The following is a 14,980-nucleotide window of genomic DNA, read 5'->3' on the forward strand; positions in this document are numbered from 1 at the left end:
TTGAGAGAGCATTTTCATCTGTTCAGTCCACTCCCTCATAATCCTTTCAATTTGAGCCAGTGATCTCAGTGGGGACATAGAGTCCCTTCTGGCTGGGGAAGACTGGTATGGGGAGAAAACTCCTCCATGTGAGCCTTCTTCGTCATCACTAGCTAATGGAGTCAGAATAGGTGAGATGGATGACTGTGATGCCTGCATGTAGGGCGATCTGTCGGTGCCGTAGAGAGGTGAATGCAATGGAGGTGTGTCCTCACATGTACAGTGCCATGGGTTCTTTGCTGATACCACTGATGCCGAGGCCAGTTGCTCTTTCGGCACAGTAGTCAGTACCGTGGGTTTTATTCTTTCCTTCACCGGTGGCAACAGTACCAATTACGGTGCCAAAGGCAGCAGCATGCATGTTGGTGTGATTTTTGGCACAAACTTGGCTGGTGTTGATGGTGCGGTAACTGGTGTTGGTTTTCAGCTCAGTGACAATACGTTTTGGGTGCCGACCATGCCAGAAGTGGTAGACACTGTAGCTGAACTCTCCCCGGAGGTAAATGGTACAGGAGGTAGAGACCTGGCCAGAGACTGCTTTTGTTTAGGTGTGTCTCTAACGGGCGAGGTCGTGGCTCTTTTCCTTTTCACGCTGGAGGTTTGAGCCATAGTGTTGCCTCTTTCTCCAGTGTCAGACTTGGAGGTGGGCTGTAGTCACTTTTCCATAAAAATAAGCTTGAGGCAGAGATCTCTGGCTTACCTGGTTCTCACTTTAAGCTTGGCACAGTGTGTACACTTCGCAGGGATGTGCCCCTCTCCCAGGCACCTGACAAAGAAAGCGTGTCCGTCTGATATCAGTATTGCCCTCCCTGCAGGATTCACATCTCTTAAATCCTGATGATCCAGGCATTTCTGAGTTTTTGAGGAGATGATACTCCCTTATGTCTAATTAAAATAGCTATAGCAGAGAAAAAAACATTTTTTAACTATGTGACTTAACTAACTTAACTAACTTATTCTATGACTAAAGTCTATGCCTAAACTAACTATCTTTTAACTTTTAACGTAAGACAAAAGGAGTGCTGTGGAGCTCCATCTCAGGCCAGGGACAGTTGAGAAGGAACTGAGGGGGTTGGGCTATGCAAGTGGTGGTTAGAGCGCCAACAACACCGCAAGATGTCCTCTGCACATGCACAGCCCATACAGGTGCAACTGCACAAATCTCCGATCGATGGCGCTGGGACACATCAACATCAGAAGTGGAGCACAGACACATGAAGTGGAACACCCACAGGGACATCACTTGAAGAAGAATAGATTTGCTCTGTGTGGACTGAAGGCAGGACTATGTCAGAAGATTGAGAGGGTGATTACATCTAAGAATTTTTCATCAAGTGACATTTGAAGACATTACTTTACATTGATAGAAGGCAACAAACAAACTCACTTCAAAATACCTTATTCATTAGAAATATTTTTCCAGGCTAACATTCATTCATCCAGATTGCTTAAAATTGAGGTATCAATTGCAGAACTATGAAAAATAAACCGGAAACAGAGACTGGCAAGCAAGTTCCCCTGACTATTTTTAAAGCTCTCTCAGCTAGTAGTCTAGAGAGAAGTTAATTAAATATAATGAACATTTTTCCAAAGGGGAAAAATATGCACTTTAAAAGGTACAATATTCTTTTCTCCTTGCAACTGTCATTACTCTGACAAAATGACTGAATCTTTAGTTATAAATACACAAAAACTGGCAAATTCTCAATCCTGTTTTTCATCCCCAAACCAAAGGATGAACAACAGTAAGAATAGAAGCTTCTTCAAGAGAACCTAAAAACAAATGCTTGCTAGGCCTTGATTCTCTGGCAAACATCTCCCCACAGCTCTAATTAATTGCTAATGAGCAGAGACTCTAGGTATGTCTACAATGCTGGAGACATTGTTGGCAGTGCAGGATCAATTCTGTGGGATCGGCTGAGCGGCAGTGGAGACCAGCTCAATCGGTCCGGAAGTCAACGCCGTTAATCCACCCCCACTAAAAGAGTAATGCTCCATTGATTGGAGGGCATTTCCCGTCGCGCAGTGCAGTGGGGACACCGCAGTAAGTAGAAGTTAGGAAGTCGACAGGAGATATGCAAACTATCTCCTGTCAACCGCTGCTGAAATCCACCAGCAGTGTAGGCGAAGCCAAAGGGTATGCCTACACTTAAACTGCTACAGTGGAGCAGCTGCAGCACTTCAGTATAGACACTCCCTACGCCAAGGGGACTGGTTCTCCCACCGGCGCAGGTAATTCACCTCCCTGAGAGGTAGTAGCTAGATTGATGGAAGAATTCTGTCAACCTAGCATTGTCTACACTGAAGGCTAGGTCAACATAGTTATGTTTCTCAAAGGTATGGATTTTTCCTGAGATGTAGCTAGGCGGTTCTAAGTTTCCAGGGTAGATCTGCCCTTACCTAATAGTCATTTTAAACTACTTCAGCAGACTCGAGGAAAAATATTAACTTTTACAAATCAGTAATTCATAGTCCTGTGGTCTTGCACTATAAGATAGGTTCTTTTTGTTGATTGGCTGCATTGTTAATGGAAAAACCCTAAGCATCTTTACATAAATAAGTGGCATCCAAGATATAAACCCTTTCCAGGACACATGGGTGTTCTTATCTCAGGGTGTGTCTACGCAATAGCCAGAGGTGCAATTTCCAGCTCTAGCAGATGTACCTGCGTTAGCTTTGAGTTGGAGCTCTAACAATAGCAGCGTAGCTGCTGCAACGTGGACATCAGCCCAGGCTAGCCACCGGAGCACTTACTTAGGGTCTCAGATGGGATTGTACTCATGGAGCTAGTTCATGCTGCCACCCATGTCGCCGCAGCCACACCACTATTTTTAGCATGCTGGATCAATCAGAGCTACCTCAGGTATGTCTATCCAAAATGAAAATCGCATCTCTAGCTGCAGCGTAGCCATACTCTAAAATATGCAGCTAATCCTCATTATGCACCTCACTCAAGAAGTTTATGAAAAATTTGAAAATATGCAACCACTCACGTGACAGGATAATACGAACCTTCAGGGTAAATTGCTGTAAGCCCCAGGCCATTGGCTAGTCATGGCTGGAGGGAGGGATCTCTCTCTCTCATGTGTTTTTGGGAAAAAATTCAAAATTTTCAATGCAAAACAAATGTAAAAAAAATCTTTGATATTTTTTACAAAATGGAATTCTTTTTTCCAGCCAGCCCTGGAAAATAGGACAAAATCTGGCATACATGAAGGAAATAATATTTAATGCTGTTGCTGCGAGATCTTATTTTGTTTTACAATCCAAATCCTTAATTTTTGAATACACACTGTGGGTCAAATTCAACCCTGACATAAGTGTCTGCAACTCTCAGACTTTAGAAAACCCAGTGCAACTTCTTTAAAACTAGATAAGTAAATGAGGATAAAATGACAAAGTGATAACATAAAATTAGTGAACTACACACTATGCATTTATCTTCAGAGACAGATCGTCAGCTGGTACCTGCCGTAACTCCACTGGAGTCAGTGGAGCTATGACAATTTACACTAGCTGAGAATCTGTTTTTTTCCAGAATGGATTCTGCTGGCTTTCAAAATTAGCATTTAACTTTCTAGTAAAAGAAACTTTATGATTTAATTGACAAAATCTGAAGGCTATGTTCCCCTCCCAGTTAGCCTTTGTATTTGTGGATTTTGATGTATACATATTGCTGCCAAGTTCTGCGTGGCTCCTCAAATGACACTTTTGCAGATGAGAGTATCTAAAGTCAGCAAGTATGTTTCTGATCCAACTCATTTCCCCATCTAATAACAAATCAATGCTAATATATCCCTGAGCAAGGATTCAAAGCTGCATTCACCTATGTGTCAGATAAGTCAATATTATTCCAATTGCATGAATGGGGAAACTAAGGCACTAGGAAGTGATATGACTTTCCCAAGACCATAGATCAAGTCAGTGAGAGTGCTGGGATTTCAACCCAGGGCTCCTGACTCTCAATCCTGTACATGAGCTACAAGACCATTCTTCTTCTTCTTCCTGTAGGTGTCTTATTTCCTCTGAGCCCCAGTATCTTCTCCATTTTTTCCTCCCCCAATGTTTCCCTCTTGACCTATTACCTGGCCCTTCTACCTTCCCTTTTCTATTTTCTCCCTCCCTCTACTCTGTCTTCAATTTCTTACTGCTTTGGTACCCTCTCCCTCACACTATGGCTACTTTGCTGAAAGCAGAACATGCTGCTAATCAGGGCTAGAAGAAGCAGTGCTGACCCCCCTCCTTCCCCTTCACTGTGTGTGGCACTGTAGGGAAAAGAGAGGAAGCCTTGGTTGCGTATTCAAATGCATTAGAGGGGAAATCTTTCTTGTTGCCTGCAGCCTTGCTTACAAATGGCATTTTAGCTGGCACGAGTGAGAGGACCGGTAGGTGCAAATGTGTGAACGTCATTGCAGATGAGTGATATTTGACAGGTTCGTTTAGACCCTTTTGGACTTACAGTTTGATCATGTAAGGAAAAACTGTCTGTTCTAAAAAGGCATGTATTTCAAAAATACCTCTCTGGCACATAACAGTGGAATTTAAATTATGGTGGAACATGATTCTGGCTAGGATACATACCTGATGATCTACAAAAAACTCTATGATAAATTAATGGAGGCAGAAAAGCTAAGAATGAAGTCTATATGAGATAGATCCAAGTTTGAATGCTCTAAATTTCTAAAGCAACTCAAATGTTTATTTTACAATATTTGTAACCAATGTACGACACCTTGTCTGATTCTGCAGAAATCTCTGCCAAGTAAACATTCTGAGATAAATATTTCTAAAAAGGATACAACATGCTGTTAATGTGAGGATAATGCCAAAACAGCTTTACAGTGATATTCAGCAGAATTCCTCCTTTAGTGGCTGAAAAACAATTGAATCTGAACAGTTATAACAATTTCAGAACAATCAATGAAAAACTAATTTTATCCACAAGGTCCAACTTTCCCATGTAAATATATTTCTGTACAATACAGATGCTAATGCAGCATCTAACCTGTATTGATATGCCTTCATCCTATTTTTGCACTTGTATACAGAAAAATGCACACCATTCTGATATTATCCAGTCTGTTGAGAAAACCTACTCATCTCTTGCCTCCAACCACCATTTTGGTCCTTCTACCACTATTGTAATTCCTTTGGTGCATTCTCTAATTCTGTGAAGTCAGGCACTGTCTGTTCCCTTCTTAAAACAAAAACAAAAAACCCTTCCCTTGCTTCTACACTAACCACCATCCTCACCTACTATAAAGCACCTAACAGAATAATAGATTTTAAGACCACAGGGATCACTATGATCATCTGATCTGATCTCCCACATAACACATGCCATAGAATGTCACCCAGTGATTCCTGCATCAAGTCCATAACTTCTAATTGAGTATATCTTTTAGAAAGACATCGCAATCTAGATTTAAAGAAACTGCTTGTGACAGCAGTTCTCTCTCATCTCTCAAATCACCTTCCATGTAACAATATCCTAGACTGACACTGAGTAGGTTATCCATTTGTCCATGTTACAATAAAAGCTGGTCATCATTTAGTTACCACCATCTTTCTCTTAGTTAATGAAGTTGCCTTGTAATTCTTTATTCTTTGGTGATAATGCAAGCTACAACACTGTGGACGTCTTCCTGGACTACCTGCACGGCCCTGGAGACATTTTTTATTCCCTTCTGTCAAAATTCCTCTCCTATTCATCAGACTTGTCTCTCTCTCCTTCTCTGGCAGCTATGCTTCTGCACCAAGATCCCTCTTTTATGGCAACCTTTGCATATTCTGCCTTGACTCTGTTTTCAAATCTCAGCTGAAAATATATTTTCCCCCTCAGGTATTATTATTATGTAACATTAACTATATTTTCCTATATGGGATGCTGTTTGTATAAAAAGATGTTACACACACACACACACACACACAAAGCCCAGTCAAATTGTATACTAGTCTCCCAAAACAGTTCAAGCAAGGTTTGCATGCTCTACCCCAATATTATTCTTTTATTGCATGTGAAAGAGGCAATTGAGCATTCTTAACACTTGTATTATTGTAGTCCCTAGAGAATCAGTGCCTCATTGGACTTGCTGCACAAACTCGTATTATAGGAAGACAGTTTCTGTCTCAGTAAGCCCTACAGCCAGTTATTTATGGCCTTGATTTCAGTGACCAAACAGACTTTTCATAAAAGGTCGTGGTTTCCATCACCCCTTCTGTCTCCTAATGATCAAGACCACTACTGGGTTTTTTTTAACTGCTCTTAATATATCCATTCAGTGGGGAATGGAAGCATTACCTGATTTTTAAATGCTTTTGAACCAAATAATTTGTAAAACATGTAAATACAACTTACTTTAAAACAAGACTTACTTTTCAGTATTTTCATTTATGTATTCTGTATGCATATAGTTGTTATGTTGGTTGTATATGCTAATAAAATACTGATCACCAGGACTTTTTAAAAAATAAATGTCTAACTTTTCCCATTTTGTTTTACTCTGACAAAGATCCAGCAGTAAAAATGGCATACTCAGTACAAGTATTTCACTAAACATTTTCTACTGTACATCGGGACAGGAATGCCACCTACTTTTTCAAGTGGTAAAGGAAAAGCCAAATACCTTTGGAGCCCATCACAAACACAGCTGACCTGGTTAACTGCTGCCACTCTCTAGATACATAAAAGAAAACAAACATGACTGGATAAAAAAAAAACTAAATGAAATAAAATAGTGGTAAAATGTCCATCTGCCTAGCTATTTATAATGCCCTCATCACCATAGCATCCAAATTACAAAATACTACAGTTAGAGAGGTGAGGAAGAAATAAGAACTACTGTGCTTTGCACTGTTGCATAGTAGCTGGATTTAGCCTTCAAAAATGTTAATGGCTAACAGCTTTATTTCAGTTTCCAGTATAAACCAGCTTTCTACATTAATACGGTATTTTCAGAGAGACAACCATGAAAAATGTAACCCAAAATACAACATAGAAGTTGCATGTTGACAATACAAAGAAGCTTTTATCAATGAATTAGCTAAAAAACTACATTACATTTTATCTGGGTTGATACTTTAAAAAAAGAAAAAAGAAAAAAGAAAAAGCCTACAACCAGACATACAATGTAACTCTGCTGGTAAACATTCTTTCTATATTTTACAAATTTTATCGATATATAGCATACGCTTCTCAGCATTTATAAATAATGCAATGGGAGTGAAAGCACATAATGTTTTATGAACTTAAGCTTGCAAACACATAAGTCTATATCTCACCTGCTAGTATCAGATTACCCATATGAGTAGATTATGTCCATTATGTATGCATTTAACTGTTTGCAAGATTGAGGGCAACATTTGCAATACCTTTGCTTGTACAGCACCTGGCACATTTCTGCTACCATAATACAAATAATGAATAATAAGAATATAAGACACCTTTTTTCATATGCAAACTTCTAACGCGCCATGCACAACTCACTATATTCCCCCAGATGCTGTTCCAGACTTGTCAATATAAACCCAGACAGCTAATGACTTCACACTCTGTTATCCTTCAAGTAGTTATGATCTGGCCCTGAACATTAACACCAGGCAGCATGAAGTTTCCTGTTACACATTTTATTGCTTTGGAATCCATCTTGAAACCTCACCTTAACCTTCTAAGTACTCCATTAATCACATCCTCTGTTTTAACATTGACATAAGGATTGCATAAATTTTAAAAAAGCCCTATGATTCAATATTTTATAACATCTGAAACAATCTAATCTTTTGTCCCCCCTACTCCTGATTTTATAATTATATTTACATTAGTTCCTACCGAAATAAATCATTACTTAATGACAATATTTCAAATCAACTAGAATCAGCAGCATTTGAACCCACTTGAAAATATCTTTGTCTACAGTTTTTCTTACAGACTGGGAAAAATAATTATGCAGTTCTTTAATTTCTGCTGAAGCCTTCAGAAGGTGGCTTAAGGTAGATTTTGTTTCCTTATCTAAACTTAAAAGTATCTTCACTTAAATCATTATAAGATAACCCAACAGGAAAATATAGATAGTCCCGCTGTTTAGTAACTAAGGTGATAAGACAATAATCTGCATAACTTTCCCCTATGCAAAACGCTATAGAATTTAACAGAAAAAAAGACAACTATTCTGTAGGATTTTTTAACCATGCTATACAGATTAATAGAAAATTGTATCCTTTCTATAGAATGGTTAAAAAATTCTGTAGAAAAGAGGTCATTTTCTGTTAAACTGCAAAAGCTTTTAGAGTAATTTATATAAAACCCTATTACCTTTCTAGAGAACCTTTTTGCTTTCTCCCATATTAAATTCTCATAGAAAGGTCCTCTAAGGACTGAAGGACAGAAATCATAAAAGACATGAATAAAGTTAATATTTGGATCTAAAAAAAGACATTTCATTTGACAGCAGGGCAAACAAAAAGTTTCAAAATTAATTCACATATAGGGTCGTTTATTTAAGTCAATTGCAGATTTCCCATTGATTACAAAAGGACAGTAAATGGGCCCATAATTACAAGACAAAACTTTGCACTTCATAAATATATTCATTATTTACATTTAGTGGGTTTTTTAAAACATGCAAAATGAAAGGGCAAATGGAAACTTTTTTTTATGGCATCAGCTCACATCAGAAGGATAATGTTCCTCTGAACTATTGAGTATTACTTCAGTTAGTGCTTGCTGGCTCTCAGCATTGATTATATAAAACAGATTCAGCAAAATGTCCTACAAAAAAATTAAAAACAGAAGTCGGTTTACGGTACTTTCAGAGACATTCTTTTTAAAAAAAAATAAAACAAAAATTAATTGAAATGTTTATGTACAAGTAAGTCTCTAGGAGTCTTCACTGATGGCGGCAAATCCAGATTGACTTATCTGGATCAACTGAGAGGTCAGTGAAGACCTGCTCAAGTCACTCCAGAAATCGACGTATTAAAACCACCTTCACAAGTGGCGCAGGGCAGTGAAGACAGCGCGCAGAACAAAAGCACAAAAGTCGACGGGAATTACCCAAGTTTTTTTGTGTAATTGCGTAACTCCAGTCAACTGCCGCTGAATCTCCGAGGTAAGTGTAGACAAGCCCTAGGTGTTGTCTGGGCATTAACAGCCCTGCTCTCAGTACATAAAGAAGGCAGGAGGAGTGAACTGGGGTGTATCTATGGGGAAAGAGGAACTTAAGAGTCTTCTAGTCTTTGAAAAGACAAGCAGTAAAAGGATCATACTCAGTTCTGAGTATATTGTGAAAACGTAAAGGAAATGTTGAGTTAGATCAATCGATGTTTTCAATCAGACATTTAAGGAATAGTCATTTTTAAGAGCATTATCCAGAAAACACTTAGTAACTTTACTTACGTGATCTCTCAATCTCAATAGGCTACTTCATAAGAAAAGTTACTGTGTGTGTTATCGTCTGCAGAATCAGGCCTATAGTTTGTACTTTTCAGTTGAAAAGCACTAGCAAAAAAGGTTGGAGCACTTTAAACAATTTCAAGCACGTAAAATATTTTTAGGTAGTTACAATCCAGCCTATGGTAAGTGATACAATACAAAATGAAACAAAAATACTGGCATTTAAATTATTTTTCTCCATTGTATTAAATTTATTCTAAATAATTTGCTCATGTAAAAAAAAGTAGACATGCTTTTTTCTTTTCCATCAGCCTATCAAATGGTCAGCACTGCTACTGCAAGCAATAAGACATTAACACTGACTGAACTCAAATTACTTTCTAGCTCTGGAGTGAGCTCATTTCAAAAGCAGCATATTTTTCATTAGTTTTGAGTACTTTAACATATTATCTAATATATTACAGACATCTTTATTGGTACAAAAAATAATGTATGTCATCTGAGAGAAGGCAAGGGCAAATCACATTGCCTATGTTTAAGAATAAGTTACCTTAAGAACGAGATGTTCTTATCAGCTTGGGCCCTGTATTCAGCAGTAATTTTTTTTATTTTGCTTCTTGTAGCATTATCAATGTTCTGTAAGGTGCAAGTTATACAAGTATATAACCTTCAAGTAGCACAAATGTTTACGGGAAAACAGCATGGTGGTATATGCTTTCTAACCAGTCTAGTTAGTTATATTTATATTAAAAACAAACATGTATCTCAGGAGGCAACAGCAACCCAAATGTACATTCCAGCATTTTATTAAAATGTATTCTGACTCTCTGAACAATAAACCTCTCTCTCACAGGAGTGACTGATGCATTGCTGTTTCCTGTCACAGGGCCTCAGCAGAAGATTATGGTTTAAACCAAGATAGGCTGGATAAGCATTTTATTCAGTTGGAACAGAGAAGACATAGGTTCACCAGCACAGCATCATGTATATAACCTTATTCACAGAATTTACTTATCAGTTTCCAGAAACATAGTTTAAGATAATGTTACAGGAAATACACAAAGGGTTGACATACTGTAGTCTATCATATAACCACTTTTATCCAAGTGAGAATAAAGAGAAAGTGACTGAGGAAAAAGAGACATAAATAATAGGAAGTATTAGGTTTTTTTTATGTGTAACAAGAGGTTTCCAAACCCTTTGTTGGGAGAGGGGGATGAGTGTGTGTGTGCATGTGCGTGTGAGAAAGAGAGACACATAAGAAATGAAAGTAATGTGTTTCTAGCAAAACATCTGTATTATGTATTCAGCAGAAACATAGTGGAAACACTATAACCGTTATCACGAAACATCTTCCCAAAGAAGAAATCACATAATAATTTTAGAAGTATCACATTGATTTAATGTTGGCTAAAATAATTCTATTGCATAGGTATTTTTAATCAAAATAGATTTTTTTTTAATAAAGGTGCAGTTCCTTAAATACTGTACAAAGATAAATAATTTAGAAATTCATACAAATATTTTTCACGTACCAATGGCCCAAAATAGTTTTGTAGAACTCAGTTTGAAGCTGAAAATTTTAAAGAAAAATAATAATATTGTGATGAAAAAAGAAGCTCGTATCCATATGCTACTTCAAATTTCAGTTTACCATCACTAAGTTAAAGTGCAACAACAATGGATATGCAATAAACACATAAGTTTTGATCCCACAAATCCTTGGTCATGTAAAGGAGTCCCATTTACTTTAGTGGGACTACTCATGTGAGCAGGACTACTTGTGGGAGTCAAAATTTACAGAATCAGGCCCTCAATATTTGCAAAATACATTAAAACAGCAGACAGCTGAAACTCGAGGCAACATATCTGTTGTGTTAGAGTATGTTTATTCCGCTGCATTGTAATAAAAATCCTACATAAGTTGTGAAACCCCACTGTAACTTTCCATGGAAAAATATTATACAATGTGCCTCAACTGACGTAAACAAATATGAACCTGAAAATGGGAGCTTAATCACTGCTCTACAGTAAATTCAAACCCAGAAATCTGTACAATAACATTGGCTATATTATACATATTAATATGCTAAACACTTGCCATTTTAATAAATTGAATCACAACTTTACTCTTCATTAATTAAATGATACTTTCTCAAGTTCCTTTTCTTCATTACAGGAGCTTGTGTGTATCTTATTTTTGCACAAGATTTTAAGAGTAGCCAATGATCTACTTACCTGAAAGAGAATTGCATATAAATAAGGATTTGCCATATCCAAATGTAAATTAAACATCAATTTAATATTAAGAAAAGGTGTGATAATATTAAGAAAAGGCGTGTTAAAACAACAGAGTAATCTTTGTTAGAGTACATTTAAAAGATCAAAATTCTCTCTCTCTCTCTCTCTCTCTCTCTCTCAAAAAAAAAGGAACAACCAAACATAAAAAAAAAAAAAATCTGTTGAGATTATATACATCCTAATTCTACCTCTTCTATTTACAGCATAGAAAGATAGCTTTATCAGATTTGCAATATCAATCACAGCACTTAGACAAATAAGTAGTCACCAGTCAAGCAATCAGTAAAATCTAATAACTTATTCACTTGATGGCACATACCATTCCATGACAAAGGAATATTTTTATTTAACAATGTGGTATTCCTTTAACAGAGTCAGAAGTAACATAAAAGCAAGACAGCCACGATGACCATTTCTTTCAGAACAGAAAGAGAAAAAAGAACTATAATAATGTGAAATTAAAAAGATCTTCTTCAAATACAAAATCAACACACGGGTATTTGCATTCTGTATATTTCATTGTGTGCTTCATAGGAGGAAAAATAGTTTCATTTGTAGATCTTACAGAGAAACAAAGAATTTCAAAAGAAGTCCTGATAAACATCTTACTTTGTTAAACATCTTCACCAGGAGAGAGAAAAATTAAACCAGTTGTAAGTAACCGTGGACATCTTTTGTTCCTTGATAAATATTTGTCTTTGTCTTTTGTGATAAGGTCTGCTGCCTGCATTTCACACAAAAAGGCCTAGTTGTTTCTGTATAGAAAACATTTAATTAAGATCATTTCCGATTTTGTAGCCCCCTGTGTGCTGATGAAAAAGGCAAGCAATAAGGTAGAAAAAACAGCACCCGCTGGCTGTAAACAGGGTAGAGCAAATGTCCTGCAGCTCCAAAACAAGGAAACATGGGCCCCCCTGCTGGTTAGTAATAGAGAGGAAGTTATCTCCCACAGACTGGAAACTGCTACAAAGATACTGGAAGAAGGGAGGAAAATGGATTGCAGAATCATGGCCACGGGAAAAAAATGGAATTAAACCATACTCTATCATTGTCTTTTGTTTTGGAGGTTGGAATAGAAGGAGAAGGATTTTCACAGGGCAAAAGATCAGATATGTGATACCTTAAAAAAGTTACAAAACAAATATTTTATTTTACTTTTAAAGGTTGAAATAATCTTAATTATAAGATCTTCTCTGAAAACTAGATGTTAAAATTTAGTTTAAATGTTAGCTCGAAAGAGAAAAAAGAGGGAAAAGATGTTTTGCTCTGAAGCACAGATTGATGGGAATCACTCTGATCTATGAAAAATTTATTTACTTACCTATTTTTGGTTAATCCTTTAAAAAAAAAAATCTACAATTTTTTTACTGTTATGTTTTAATTTAAATTCACCAGTATAAAGTTCTCCACACACAAGTGAACATGAAAAGCTTATTTATTTTTAAACCACTATTTCATATTTTATAAACACCAGCAGACCTTTAGCCATGTGAGTAATCTCATTAGCTTGAGTGGAACTTGCTTACATGAGTAAGGATTATCTGCATAAATCAGCATTCCCTAGAACAACTGCCTGCACAACAGATTTTAGAAAGAAGGGGAAAAGAAATCTAGGTTAAAAAATCAAAATAAGTAGTTTTTGGTACAGTTAGCAATACAGAATATACACAAAATGCACAACTTCCAAAACTTTTAGTCCTTATACACATTACACTTTCATGGTATTGCTAATGATCATAATAGTGCTCACTCAATCAAGGACGCAATCAGGCAAGTTTTGCAGAGCTGCCAGAAACAGCAATAAGAGTTTTTAATGAGGACCCATTTCAGCTCTGGGTCGATCAGTAAGATACACATCCCCTTCATTGATATCTATTTTATACCAGTTTATAAATAAGGCTCTAACAAAGTAAGAGTGTATCAGAATCATTCCTTAAGTGCACTCCTATGTGTGTGTCAAAGATTCCCTACAACATTTTATATGATATTTAGTTTAGGAACATGGACAGAAACAGTAACTCTCAATGCTGAGAATTTTTACAGTAAAATTAAAGTGTAACATTGAAAAACTCAGGTAAGTAGAAATACAGTGTAGATAATCCACTAGCACATTTATACATATTAGGAGCCATATCATTCCCACAGTCTGAAATATGCAACAAAGGAGTTGTGCTTACATTGTGGCCATGATACAGTTCTCAATATGGATTCCAGAACTGAGCTTTTCCTGTTTGGTATATGCAGAAAGCACAAATCAATTTTTATTTTAAACCTCAACAAAAGAAACTATTGTGCTTACAATTATCCTTTTTCAAAGTTGAATTGATTTTTAAATGTGCAATTTCTTTTTTCTCCAGGAGCACCAGAGTCTTTATACCATGAATAAATGTCAATTATTTCCTTAAAAACAAAATAAAGAACTTTAACTTCTATATTAAAACATTTAAAACAAACACTGTGAGCACAAAAGTGCAGATAGTGCTGAATTAATCTAAGTCCCCCCATAAATCAGGAGTTCACACCAACTATATAAAAAACCTACTATATGTCTTGAAAAATATAACCATTAAAACAAAAATGCTTTAACCACTTATTATTTTACCTGCTTTTTAGACAAAAGTGTGTAAAAGCTATCATGCAGACAATAGAGTAATATCACGATTTGTTCACTTTACAAATATCACCAAGCTCTGGATTGTACACCTCCATTGACCCAGTCTAAGTGGATCAGGTCCACTTTCACTTTAGAAGAAATACAGTACTCATCTTCCTACCATCACATCAAAAATATTATTACAATTGAACATGAAATTACGATACCTGGAACTTGAGGCTGTTCTGAGGTTTGCTTAACAAAGCATTATTCCTACAAGAAATATTAGCATTTATCCCATAAATTGTGTTAATAGTTTTGAACTATAAAACTATCTACTTGCTATCTTAATATTCTATATATACCCCCATTTTATGTTAATCTGTTACTGCTGAATTTACTGTTTTAAATTAATCAATGGTTAGAAGACTCAAATTAAAATCTATAAGGCCCCGATCTTGCAAATACGTAAGCCTGAGCCTAATTTTAGCACTGAGAGTATCCCCACTGATACAAAGGGGGCAAGTGACGCTACAGAAGGTAAAATTGTGCATACGCTTGCAGGATCACAGGCTAAAAACTGGTGTATTTTTAAAGCACCAAAAAGAAACAAGACTTCAAATCTTTGATTTTCTTTATCTTATGTGTTTGTGAGC

The sequence above is a fragment of the Emydura macquarii genome, unplaced genomic scaffold (assembly GCF_026122565.2).
Source record: "Emydura macquarii macquarii isolate MOO-44397 ecotype Brisbane River unplaced genomic scaffold, CSIRO-AGI_Emac_v2 contig_75, whole genome shotgun sequence".
Lineage (NCBI taxonomy): Eukaryota > Metazoa > Chordata > Testudines > Chelidae > Emydura > Emydura macquarii.